This window comes from Bactrocera oleae, chromosome 5, assembly GCF_042242935.1.
Source record: "Bactrocera oleae isolate idBacOlea1 chromosome 5, idBacOlea1, whole genome shotgun sequence".
Lineage (NCBI taxonomy): Eukaryota > Metazoa > Arthropoda > Insecta > Diptera > Tephritidae > Bactrocera > Bactrocera oleae.
Genome location: NC_091539.1, coordinates 53,121,262 through 53,133,917, shown reverse-complemented (window position 1 = coordinate 53,133,917; position 12,656 = coordinate 53,121,262). Strand labels below are relative to the sequence as shown.

The window sequence follows — 12,656 nt, the reverse complement described above, 5'->3', positions numbered from 1 at the left end:
CGATTTAAGCTATTATTATATACTTTTTAATATCTATATAATTTAGTTTTTCTATTTATTTAATTTTTATGGGCTCTGAACTTAGTAAAAAATATGTGTTTGTTTAATAATACAATTCAATTTAAATATTAATTTCGTAACTTTAAAGTTTCGCTACAAATTTAAATTATATAATACTCGAGAAACTAAATTATTTGATTTTTAGCAATTTTTGGTAAATAAATAGAGTTTCTTTTAATATTTATATATTTTATGTGTGTATGTTTGTATTAAAAACATTTCAACTTTCAATAATCGATATTGCGTTTGTGCCGTCGACAATAATAATAGTGTATGGATAATTATGAAATAGAAATTCTATGTGTTATCAAAGCATTTATTTGTTGCTGTTTTTTGTTTGCTTCTTTTCAAATTTAAACTTTTTAAATACAAATTAAACACACACATGCTGTTAAGAGTTAGAAAGTGAATTTCACTTTTTTGCATTAAAAATTAATAAATAAACAAAAAACGAAATGAGTTGACACTCACCAATTGTTGTACAAATGTAGCGAAGAACTGTAAAGAAAAGAAAACACAAACAAAGCCAAAAATTAGTAATATATTTACACATATATATAGGCAATGAATGAATGGCTGGTGTTTAAAAATTGATTTTTATAAATGCGTTTGCATTGTTTTTCTCTTCATTATTATTGCTTTTTATTTGTTGTTTGTTGGGTGTTTCCGCGTACAGATTAACTGCGCCCTGACTTTTAACACTTGTTGGGTGGGAATGTGTGAATGTATGCAAGTTGTGCTAGATGTATGTTCGCTTATTAGGGTGACCCAAAAAAGATATTAAAAATCTAATTTATGATTTATGGATTAAAATTTAAATTTATATAGAGAAAAAATATACCTGCAAGACACCATTTTAAGCTTAATTTTAATAATAATCTTAATTTTTTCAGTGAGTATTCAATCCATTTGAATAACACGTAAAAAATATGTTTGCATTACAAAAATCATAACGTTTGAAGCGTTTAGGATAAAATTTTTTACATCGCGGATTCTTATAGAACATAAAATTTTCTTAGAAAAGATTTTTTTTATTTCCAATTTAAAAATTCGTATATTTAAAAGAATCGGCAATAAAAAATAAAAATGTTTTCCATGCAGGCACTTTACTCCGATCGTTCAGTTTATATGATAGCTATATGACATAGCAATCCGATCTAAAAGATTTTTTCGGAGATTATATTCTTGCCTTAGAAAATAACTCATGCCAAATTTCGTCAAGATACGTCGTCAAATGAAAAAGTTATTCAAGCAAGCACTTTACCCCGATCGTTCAGTTAATATGGCAGCTATATGTTATAGTCATCGGAACTTGCACTATTGCTTTAAATAATATTCTTTGCCAAATTTCGTGAAGATACCTCATCAAATGAAAGAGTTTTCCATACAAGGACTTGCTTCCGATCGTTTAGTTTGTATGGCAGCTATATGCTATAGTCATCCAATCAAAACAATTTCTTCGGGAATATCATTGTTACCTTAGAAAATAGCTCATGCCAAATTTCGTGAAGATATTACGTCAAATAAAAAAGTTTCCCATACAATCACTTAATTCGGATTGTTCAGTTTGTATGGCAGCTATATGCTATAGTGGTCCGATATTGGCCGTTCCGACAAATTAGCAGCAGGACAGGTGCAAATTTCAGATCGATAGCTTAAAAACTGAGGGACTAGTTTGTATATATACAGACGGACGGACGGACAGACGGACGGACAAACGGACATGGCTATATCAACTCAGCTCATCATGCTGATCATTTATCGTTTCCTTCTGAGTGTTACAAACTTCATGGCAAACTTAATATACCCTGTTCCCTGTTCAGGGTATAAAAATAGTTAAAAATGTTATTTATAATCTAGATGTGCTAAAAAAAGTTCTTGTCTTTATAAATTTTTTAATGCAAAAAAACAGCTGATTTGAAATCATTTAAAAGAAAAATTTATTTTTGAAATTAGTAACGGTACTAATTCTGAGAAGTTTTGTTTTAATTTGAAGGCAATCCTAAATTTTTTTAATATAAAAATATTTTGTTAATTTATTTTTGGTATGTACATATGTACCTTTGTAAAACATTTTGTAACAGCGTAAAATTATGCCTGGGTGTTAAGTCAATCACAAATAAATTTTTAAGCAGTAAAAGTCTTTAGTTATTAAATATTACGAATTTGCTCATATCTATGTATGTATGTACGTACTGCAAATTGTTTGCACAATACATCAATGCCCTGTCGGTCGATGGCGTTAAGTGCTATACGAGTTTCAGCCCAAAAATATGCAAGATAGGAATACATATATACATAAAGTTTAAGTGAGAATTTATACTGACCAAAAAAAGTTAGTAGAAATCTCTTCCTAAAAATTATATGTTATAATTATATATTTCTACGTTTTCTGTTATTAAAATAAGCACAACAAATTAGTATGAAAATATAAAGAAATACAGAGACTTTTAGTAGTAAATTTATTATAGAATTATATAATGGGTGTTTTTTCTATAAATCATCTATATCGCCTTAAAACATCTTGTATATAATTCCGTACTAAATAGTCTTCATATTTCCTTATATTTTACACTCATAAATTTGAAGTATGACTCCTGCTCAAAGTTCCTACAGGCCACATTCGTATCCCCATAAACCTACAAGGTTGCATTTGCTTTTGACAACAAGCATATATGGACATTAACTATATTTTTTTGCAAATTTATGCCATTTTAAAACGCATTTTAAACTTATGTACACATATTATTTTTACAAGTTTTGGAATTCGACTTTTGAATAGAGTTTTCACGCCCGATTTCTTACAAGCTAACTTACTCGCATATACTTGTAAATATTTAAAAAGCAATAAACTTTGTTGCTATTTTGACAGTTGTCTCAGGCGAGTAAATTAGTGGGAATTTTTATGGAATTATGTTGATATATTACTCGTATATAAAGGTATGCTTTTGTTTGAGTGTTTAGGTTGTGAAAATACATGCGGATATATTTATGAATATGTGTTTGATTCCGAATCTCTAAAGTTATTTTTTTGCAGTTCTTGAAGTAAAAAATCATAGCGTTCTAAACAAAAACCAAAAAGCCTTCTCACTATTATTTCGCACTTAAGAGGATATATCCATTTGCAAGTCAGAAAAAATGTTGTGATTGTGAATTTTTTTTGAAGAGGAATTTTTTTAATAAATAAATATAAAGTGTACATTAAGTATACTTTAATAATCGGTAATACATATAGAACAATTTTGGATTTCCTTGATCCCGTAACCGATCTCCCGGAGGACTACCAAAACAAGGTGTTTGGGGGTGAGGGAGAAAATATGTAGAAGTAGGAAGTGTGTCCATCAGTCAAACGGTTTCAGAGAAATTTTTTTCACCGTCTCTTAAAACAGGATTTCTAGAAAACACGCTTTTAAACTTTTTGGAGCCGACAGCTCCAAAACTATTTGCCTGATCAATTTCAAATTTTGGGAGGATATTTTCAAATCTATTTACATTCTATATCAAAGTGAAAACAAAAAGCCCATGAAAAATGCATAACTTTGACAATTAATTTTGAGACTTTATGATGACACTTCGATAGAAGATGGTAGTTACAAAGCCAATTTTCGGAATAATTATTTTTAAAAGGGCCTGTACGGGCGATTGTGATTCTAGGAACTCTTGGTATCTGAATTAAAATAAAAGTCGAAATATAATTTTACATAATATTTACTAGTTAAGTACACATATTTTCGACCATCTATAAATTTGACTTGAAAATAAGGCTTGGTTGCAATCTTAACAAAAAAAAAATCTAATGAAGTTTAATAGATAAAGCGACATAAAATGTTACAGTTATAATTACAAATGGGTTTGAAAAATGCAGTTTCGAGATTCTATACAAAAAAAAAATAAAGTTGATATTGAATAAAAAAAATAGTTGGAAAAATCATTATTTTAAGCTTACAAAATAAAATTTTATCAAGTAATCAAAGCCGGTGAAATAATGAAAATCATTTATATAGTATATGGAAGTTTGGGTAATTCGTTGAGCACTTGTGGTTAAAAAAACTCTTGAACTATGACTCTTTGATTATCTTATAACTCCTATGCTTTATTGAAACATAAATATATTTACATAGGTTTGTTGTTTAATAAATGGTTTTAATAAATATATACATATGTATTACTGTTCACATATTTATATATGTTCTGATTATCTGTTCGACTCTGACTCACATTAAACAAAAACAGAAACAAATTAAAGAAATTCCCAGAAACTGATTATATTACACGCGATTGATTATATAAGTGCGAGTATATAATTGCGGGGTTTTGCCACATTGTAAAACCAGATGATAATACTTCCCTTAACACCCTGTGTATTTAAATAAAAAAAACCGGCGATATTTGTTCCTAAAATAATGAGTATATTGTCACCGGTCGAAGTATAGAGGAAATTTGAAGAAATTAGAGAAATTTTTAATTTTTTTCAGAATTTTTTTTAAACTTTTTTCAATGTTGTTTTTGAATTTTAAAAAAATTAAACTTTTCAAAAATTAAAATATTTTAAGGTTAAAACCCAAACTTGTTATTTAATATTAATAAAAATATAAATATATAATATATATGAATATGTAAATTATATAAATATATTAGAATCTGTAATTTTTAGGCAACTTATTTCATTTTTGTTTTCAACTACAAAACTAGCCTAGAAAAAACTTTCAAGAAAGTAAAAACAAAATACTCCTAAAATTTGAGTTTTTAATATTAATATTTGAAATGTTGTGAGAAATATTTTTTCCGTATTTTCGTAGGTTGAAAGTAGTGTAGCTGCTTGAAAAAAAGTTGTCCAAAAATTTCATAACTATCTTATAAGTACAATATGTACATATATACAGTTTAAGAAAAAAAATATTCATTTCATTCATAAAATTTCGCAAAAATATCAAAATTTCAACAAAATTCTCTACTAAAAATGCTAAAAATTCCATTATTTGGCTAATTGAAATTCCAAATTGGCAAATATTTTGGTTAAACTGTTAAATATTGTGCACTGGTAGCAAAAATTGTTATTGTTGCTGGAACAATGAAATTACTTGATCAGCAAATTATAATAAATAGCCAAGGAATTTCAATAAAAAATTTGCATAACAACGTTGCCTTTGTTGCTGCAAAGGCCATTGCGTAACACAAAATTTAAGCGCCGATTTTAACGGCTATTGTTAATAGATTTTGAATTAATAACTGATTTGAATGATCTTTCAAAATAAAAATGTCACATAATAAACCAAACTTGGTTAAATTCATTTTGATGATTGTATTTAAGCATAACGATTCTTTTATTTATTAATCGTAACAATAATTGTACCTTGAGCCAACAACAAGGTTCAAACAAGTCATCGCTTGGGTGCATAAGTATTGCAAACCGTTCAGTCACTTTGGATTAACATTTTTTTTTTTCAGATTTATGTCACAAGCGGTTTTCAATTACACAGTCACTGCTTGTTGACCTGAAAGTGGACAAAGCGTATGTGCCGATCAAACATACCTATTGAGCTGAAGAAGTGACGGCTAATTGCTTGCCGATTAAGTGAGAGCGACAATGTTGTTGTATTTTTTTAGATGACCTCGTCATAAAAGCAGGTCAACCCAAACGAGTCGACACGTTTATGCCTCCACTTTCATATGCAACGCCGCATAAGTGAGGTTATGCATAGCAATGTGTGGCGTTTGAATTCGTTATGGATGCTCGCTCATCGGTGTGACACGAAGCACGTGCTGTGTGAGAAAAAAAAATTAACACAAAATAAAATAAAGAGGTAAATACATCTTGTAATTTATTCAGAAGCATTTTGGCGCTAACTTTTTAGCAGTTGCGGTTCTTAAGTATCCAATTGTGTACTTATTGAATCACCGCTCTGCCCTTCACAAATACAAACTTTCCATAGAACAACCAGAACTTGATCAGTCAGTTTATATGCCTACTGTATGCTATAGTGGTCCGCTCTAAACAAGTTCTTTGAAGATTGAACGGTTGCCATGGATAGAAATCCATACCAAATTTCGTGAAGGAATCAAAAAGTTTTCCATACAAGAACTTGATTTTAATCGTACAGTTTGTATGGCAACTATATGTTATAGTAATCCGATATCAGCGGTTCCGACAGTGAGCAGCTTTTTGAAAAGAGAAGAACGTATGTAAAATTTCAAATCGATATCTCAAAAACTGAGGGTCTAATTCACGTATATACGTAGATACGACCATAATACTTGTAATTTTTAAGAAGGAAATACTCTACTTTGAAATTATTGACAATGTACCGTTTTTAGAGGTCATGAATGACAGAGCTCAGGTTTGAATGATCTTGGTAAGTTAACCGAAGCAGCAAGAAAAGCTTCTTTTTTTTGAGAGACCAAATTTAGAAAAAATCATATTAATTTGGCTTTGATTAAAATTTAGTCGTTGCGGTTATTAATATTGAAGATTTTGCGAGGAAAAATAATATTTGGAGAAATATAAGCGATAAGCATCCTATTAATAAATTATCATATCATGCGGAGGCTTTTTTCTCCAGTTCTCGAAAATACTGCATTTTATTGTATTCTTTTGCACTATAAAAATATCACATTGGAACAAAACAAACGAATACAAAAAAAACCTCATCATGCTTGACAAGCGAAACGAGAGTACCCAACAAGCCAACTAGCATAACAACTTGAGTGAAATTGTCATTTTTATTACCCCTAACCCCGTATATGTTTTTTGTCTTTAGTGAGGTGCATTGTTAGCATGCAAGTGCAGTCTGGTGAAAAATCTGTAAGATAAGTTGTTTAAAGTTTTTGCTTTGTTTTTTGTTTTTTTGCAACGATGGCACACTTTGCAAATTTCACTTGCAGAGGCGAAAGCAGAAACCCCACAAAAAATAGCAGACTGTCGATTAGCAGATGAACAAGCGCAGAATCGTTAGTTTTTTTAATCGAAAAATGACTAAGCATATTCATTACTCAACGCAGTAGAAGATCTTTTCAAAGGTCAGAATTGTATTAGACACTCAGTATGGACCAGCCGGTAGTGAGTCAAAAATGCTGCGTCACTACGCCACTACATTTATCTGAGTTTTTTTGAAAGGTTTTGCGTTAGAAGACGCCATTAGTGATAATCTATACCAAATTTCGTATAAATATTACGTTAAATGCAAAAATTTCCATACAAGTACTTGATTTTGAACGTTCAGTTTGTATGATAGCTATATGCTTTAGTGGTGCGATCTGAACAATATGTTCGGAGATTGTAATATTACCTTGAACAATAACTTAAGACAAATTTTATGAAGATACTTTGCCAAATAAAAAATATTCCATTCAAGAGCTTGATTTTGATGGGTCAGTCTGTATAAGAGCTATTGTATAAGAGCTACAGTGATCCGATATTAGCGGTTCCGACACATGCGCAGCTTCTTAGTGAGAAGAAGATAAAATTTCATATCGATATCTCAAAAACTGAGGGACTAGTGCGCATAGATACAGATAGAAGGACAGACAGACGGACAGGGCTAAATCGACTTACCTCGGCTCGCTGATCTTACCATATACATACATATATATATACTTTATAGAGTCTCCGACGTTTCCTTTTGGGTGTTACAAAACATCCCGCCATCGAACTTAATATACCTTAAGCAACCAAACCAAATTGAGATCTAGGAAAGTGGAAACTTCATAATTGTGAACATTTTTAAGCGATAACTCTAAGAACACCAGCGATCTTCTAGCTTTCAGCAAAATACCATATCTAAGAAGCATCTTAAAAGTCTGTGAGTGGTAAGAGGAAATCGTTTTATAATCAATGCGTTTAAGTACTGCAGGAACAGCTAGATAATGTGCAAAAGTATGTGATGTCAGATATGTTCCTTCAATTATACATACGCGTATATGTATATATATACACATACAATATATATAAGAGAAACAAACAGATTCATATACACATGCATACATTTATAAATATTATGAATAATTATATAAGAAGAAGCAAGAAAATATTTATATTACAAAGCAGAGATAAGAACTACAATATAAAAATTTAAAAAAGTAATACCCTACAGCCCGGAATAGCTATCGAATTATTTTATAAGGAATCATAATTTTACGAACATATTTTAAAACGTTTTTGTATACAAGTAATATTGAAACATTTCATACACTCTTAAAAAAAATACACTAGTGGGAAAATATTACATTTAAGCGGGTTTTTTGCTATTGAACGAATAGAACAGCCGAACGACTAACGGTTACATGATTCCTAAGTAGTAGTTAATTACAAAAATCAAGCCTATAAATATATTTCTTTGGTAATGAATTTTATAAAACTTTAGCGGACTTACATATGTATATGTAGATATATATAACGAAAAATGGTATGCATGTATCGATAACACTCAGAACGTCTACTGTAGGGTAACAATACAAACGCATAAAAGCTCCGAGTTTGCAAAATATTTACTTCGACAAGCACCGTCAGGGTCTGCACAAGTGCTGTAATTGTTTGTGCTTATTTGAAACTCAGTTAAAAAATTTCTAAAAAAATTAAAATGAAATTAACGATTTTATTAATATTTTGTTTAATGCAAATATTTCTAATTGGAGGCCAAATAAATGAGCGTAAGTGTTATTTACAAAAAAAGAAAAAAAAACTCATTTAATGACCAGTGCTGTAAAATTTTTCCCACACCACCAGCCTCACCAAATGTTTCTGGTGGTCAAAAGTATTCTATTATATTACAAGCACATGAACTCACAAAACCAGCACGAACTCATACTGGTAAACCAATTGAACAACTAAAACAGGAAAAGAATACTGAGAGACCATGGTTATATCGAGTTTTTAACATATGAGCAACAAGCGAGATGTAATAAAATATAAAAATAATAAAAGTATTTGACTCTTGCAAGAGAAACAACCAAGTTATTTTCGTTTACTTATTTATATAATAAGTTGTGTCAGTCAAAAAGTTTAGTGAGCGCCGACACATAGAAACTTAGTGAAAAATAGCATAAAATTTATTCTTGAAACTTAAAAGGGCAGTGATCGTTTCAAAAGAAGAGTGGTTTTTGTGATTTTCTTCAGGGAAAATTACTGAATGAAAAGTTTGAAAATTTTGAATATGTCCATATTTATAAAACAAAAAAAAAAACAAATTACTTTCAGTTTTTTTGTAAAAACAAACTCGACTGTTGAAAAAATTTTAATATAGCATAATGGCGGACTTTGTAAAAAAATTTCGAATTTCGCTCAAAAAAGAGATGATTTTTTGCTGACCAAAATTATATTTTTTCATCGAAAAAGTGGAGGGATTGTACTGAGAAACATGCACAAAAAAAGCAAAAAAAAAATCAAAGTAATTGAATGATTTTTCTTTCGAGTTAAAACTGCAGCCAATTTGAAAAATGAAGATTTGTGAAAAACGCGTTCAAAAAAAAAAAATTGATGGAGCTGATTGAACTGCGCTGCTGCACTTTAGAAGACTGTGACTTAAAAACTATTTGAGATATCGATTTAAAATTCCTTTATGTTGTTTTTAAAATTATAGATTATCGAAATATGCAAAAAACAAGAAATTTTACACTAATGTGTACGCCTTAAAGCGCGAATAAATTTTTGTTGTTTTATGAACGTTCAAAAAGTTATACAAAATATCTATAAAATATATAAAATTTGAAAGGTTTTGTTCGGCACTTCGACCAAAATGTTAAGGCTTCGGACTCCGTCGTACATATGTATTTTCTTCAAAGCGAACGCCATCGACGCGAACTAACTAAGTAAACGTGGGAGTAAAGTAGGAATTGAAGCACATACGCATTTCACTAAAGGCTTATCGTCAGCGATTTCTAATGTTTTGACAACTCAGACGACGATTAATGGGGAAAGAGTTGTTGAAAGTGTTATTTGCTTTTTTCTAAATGACGTTGTTGGTTATGATGCCCAGTCTGGTATAGGTTGTGTAAGATATCGAATATGGCTACTATATAGCAATTTTTTAGTGATTTGCCAAAACAATCGCAGCAGATATTTATTGGAGAAAAGTTCGATACACTCCTTAACAACTATTTGAAGGCCTCGTTGTGTGAGTGATGTCGAGAAGATCAACGTTTCGTTATTTTCTTTTAGAATATTTCTTTAAAAATCACACATTTTTTCGAAAAGGTTAGAAACTTAATATTTTTTATTACTCTACTAGATCTACAACATACTAAATTATTCCAGGTTTTTTAAGTGAAATCATGTAAGCAAAGGTTGAATTTTTTGAAATTGTTTAAAACTTAAAAAAAATATTCGAAAAGACAGAAAACCAGTTTAACTTTTACCAGCCCAATCTAATATCGATTTGTAAGATTTCGAACGGTTTGAAAGTAGCGCATTCACACAATTAATTACATGAATACATATATAGATACATCTGAAGATGCTAAGAAGTTGCTTTCTGCTTTGCAACTGGGCTGAGAGGAAAATTTTAACGATTTATATTTAGTGTGAAAAAAGCAGAGTTCACTGAGCTAACGCTAAATCTAAAATCAGATACATTTATCAGTATATATATATATTGTACTTTGCTGTAAGCTCTCTTTGTATCTCGTATAAGGCAAGGGTAGAATCCTGTTAGAATTAATGGTGAGTGTTGGAATATTCTGTCAACACTAAGAAATTCAACACACTTTTCAAAAAATTTTAGCATATGTACATACATACTTAACTAAAAAAGATTATGGCTCTTCTTTTGCTGAGAATAGAAGAGGTTTCGCGGATTGGATTATGGTGTACTCGTACAAGAAAAACCGTTGGTGTGCTGCGTATACCGACATCACTGAATCTTTTGAAAAATCTTTATTGGAACAGGCGAACGGAATGAAAGGGATGAATAGATAGAAAACCGAAAATAAAAAATAACAGAAAGTAGGTAATTGAGAAATTTTATAAGAAACGCAAACCAAAAAAAATTTCAAACAGAGTTGCCATCCTCTTCAAAAGGAAAATTAATAAAACATTTTAAAGCAGTTTCCAATAATCTCAACTAAATTATATTGTAAATTTAAAAAACAATATTAATTCATTTTCATCATCCTCAAAGCTCTATGAGACGACGTTTCCTTCTGGGTGTTACAAACTTCGTGGCAAACTTAATATACCCTGTTCAGGGTATAATAACTTGAACTCACTTCTTCTCAGCTACTTCTCATACTTTTGCTTTTACTCAACCATTCATCAATACAGGTATACCGGCATACACACCGAGCGCACTATTGGCGATGATACAATGTAGTTGTTGTTTAGGAGCAATTTTATAGCAACAAATCGAGAGCGCCACGTGAATGCTCGTGTTCGTTCCTATGTAGTAAGTAAGGAAGGTTTTGGGTCTATTTTGAGTTACCAAGCAGCTGTAAATGAAATGAAATGTATACTTTATTTGAGTATGAAGAAGAAGAGCATATAGAAATATTCTACTAAACTTGTTGCTAAAGTGAGTTGAAGTAATAATGACCTCTATATCTATTTAAATTCAAAAATGGGTAAAGAGCCAAAAACTTGTGAGAAATAATTAATATACAAGGATTTTGAATTAAAGTATTGATGATTTATCAGAAATGAGCAGATCGGACAGCTAAACCATATCTATATGTAAGTGCATATATATATGTGTGTGTGCGGATTCCCATCTCCACCATTCCATTTATTGATTCACTTAAAGTTTACAACTCAGAAATTCAAATACCAAACTTTCACTTTGCAACACTCATGCACTTGTTGTTGACAAAAGTTGCCAGCAACGCTCTGACTGGAATATTTGCCGTTGTTGTTAATATTAGTGTTGCTATTGCTGCTGTTTATATTGTTGTTGATATTATTGTTGCTGCTGTTGTTGTTATTGTCGCTGTTGATATTATTGTTGCTGCTTGTTATTGTTGCCGTTGCCGCTGCGCATTTGATTGTCAACAGCAAAGCAGCAAGCGCGCACCAACTTTTCACTTCTGCGCGCCAAACACGCTCAACTAAGGTGTTGGAACGCACAAATATATTTGCCACTGATGCTTCTTCTTTTTTCATTATTTCTTTTTACTCATTTCATTTATTCTTGCATTTTTGTTGCTCTGCTGCTGTTGCTCTAACATATCATCTCACATTACAAACATATCTTATTCGATATATGGATGTTGCTTTCGTTTTTGTTGCTACTGTGGTTTCTACCGTTTTTAATTACCGACTGCTGTAATTACTTCCTCGGAAGAAGCAAATGAATATCTGTTACCATTAAAATGCAAGTTTCTAGCGTATATATGTATGTATGTATGTATGAGTATTAATTTGGAAAATGTGCTCGTTGTATGTGTAATATACACACGCTCATCAATTCTGCGCTCTTAATAATTTCCTTATACTTTCATTTGCATAAATCGCAAAATAATTGGTTTCAAATTTATTGAGATTGCATTGCATTTGTAATGGTGTACATCAAAATAATTATTAACAGTGTTCACTTTTAATTTTATATTTTATTAAAAGCGTGAAAATTTTAGTTTTAATTGCAAAGCAAATCAATGAATTTTGCAATAAATTA

At 30.5% G+C, this 12,656-nt stretch overlaps 1 protein-coding gene and 1 long non-coding RNA gene across 5 annotated transcripts in view; one reads left to right on the top strand and one right to left on the bottom strand.

Annotated features, from left to right (window-relative positions):
- Window positions 1–12,656, bottom strand: part of LOC106625241 (peptidyl-prolyl cis-trans isomerase G) — a 123,758-nt gene that overhangs the window by 71,161 nt on the left and 39,941 nt on the right. For 3 of the 4 annotated variants that reach the window (XM_036356689.2, XM_036356690.2, XM_070109763.1), the window contains exon 3: window positions 532–558. The exons of the other annotated variant lie outside the window; for it this stretch is intronic. The gene's annotated coding sequence lies outside the window, so the exon portion shown is untranslated. The remainder of the gene's footprint in view (window positions 1–531; window positions 559–12,656) is intronic. 4 annotated transcript variants of the gene reach the window in all.
- Window positions 8,478–9,009, top strand: LOC106626005 (uncharacterized). The gene is made up of 2 exons (XR_001331113.3): window positions 8,478–8,706; window positions 8,783–9,009. It is a non-coding gene; the product is annotated as an uncharacterized lncRNA (long non-coding RNA).